General features: G+C 43.7%; 1 non-coding gene across 1 annotated transcript; it reads right to left on the reverse strand.

The window, feature by feature from the left end:
• LOC120076975 (small nucleolar RNA R71) lies at positions 1-107 on the reverse strand. The gene has a single exon (XR_005481718.1). It is a non-coding gene; the product is annotated as a small nucleolar RNA R71 (small nucleolar RNA).
• Between the last annotated feature and the right edge of the window lie 1,343 nt (positions 108-1,450).

Genomic DNA, 1,450 nt, shown 5'->3' on the forward strand with positions numbered 1-1,450 from the left:
AGACGAAGAAAGCTTATCACAAATTTTGAACAAGATATGGACGAATCGCTCAATGATGCTTGGGCGAGGTTTAAGAGGTTGGTCTGAGATTGTCCGCATAATGGGCTACCAGATAGCCTTCAAATGGAAATCTTCTACCACGGTTTGAATCCTTCTTCGTAGACTGCTGCCAATGCGACAGCAGCTAGTGATCTGCTTGACAAGCCTTATGATGAGACGAAGAATATCCTGGATCGCATCTCTAAGAATCATAAAGGCTGGAGGGAGAGCAACCAGAGATTAAGACTCAATTCGGATGCAAATAACGGTGCTATTGTTTCCCTGTAAAACCAAATGACCGCAATGATGAATTTGATTCAAGGAATGACGATCAACAGCCCAACACCGCAAGGTGGGCAAATCAATGCAATAAGTCAAAACACCGTAAGGTGCGTGACTTGCGGTAATGGGCATGCGATGGAAGATTGTCCACAAAACCCACAGTCTGTATATTTTATGAAGAACACCCTTTTTCCAACACCTATAACCCCGGGTGGAAAAACCAACCAAACTTTGCTTGGAAGAACTAACAACAACGTTTTTAATCTGTGGCATAAAAAGAAAGGCCACCAGGGTTCTTTCAACATAGTAACGGTCAACAGAGCAACCAAGAAAGTAGCTCACAACAACCACCACAATCTTATTCCCTAGAAATCCTATTAAAGCAATATATAGAGAAAAATGAGACGGTGCTTCAAAGTCAGGCTATGTCCATCCGCAACCTTGAATTGCAGATGGGCTAGATTGCGAATGAGCTCAAAAACAGACTGCCAGGGGCACTGTCAAGTTCAACCGAGCTTTCACGCAACTCGGGGGTCAAGTAAGGAGCAATGTCAGGTTGTGACATTACGCAGTGGGAAAACTGTGGAGGGAGAAAAGAAAGAGCAGAACAGATCAACCTCCATCGCAGCTGAACCTGAGATTGCGGCAACGCAAGAAGAAGAAGAAAAAAATGAAGCAGTAGAACCTGAGGTTGCATCAACCTCAAAGTCAAATGAAATGGAACCGTGAAAGTTCAGTTACCACCTTTCCCTCACAGGCTAAAGAAGAAGAAAAACGAAGAGGTACAGTACCAACGCTTCTTATCTATGTTAAAGCAATTACATGTTAACATTCCCTTCAGTGAAACGATTGAGAAAATGTCTGCCTATGCCAAGTTTCTGAAGGACATGGTAACCAAGAAAAGAGGCACTGAAAAATTTGCCACGGTGGCACTAACGCAAAGTTCCAAATCTATTATTTCACCGAAGATGAGCGATCCTGGGAGCTTCACTATTCCATGCTCTATAGGAGGACTCTATATTGGGCAAGCCCTGTGTGACTTGGGGGCCAGCATAAATTTGATGCCGCTGTCAATCTTTCGACAACTAAATGTGGGGCAACTTGTGCCCATATTCGTGACTCTCCAACT

Source organism: Benincasa hispida, chromosome 4 (assembly GCF_027475165.1).
Source record: "Benincasa hispida cultivar pf3 chromosome 4, pf3_genome.v1.1, whole genome shotgun sequence".
NCBI lineage: Eukaryota > Viridiplantae > Streptophyta > Magnoliopsida > Cucurbitales > Cucurbitaceae > Benincasa > Benincasa hispida.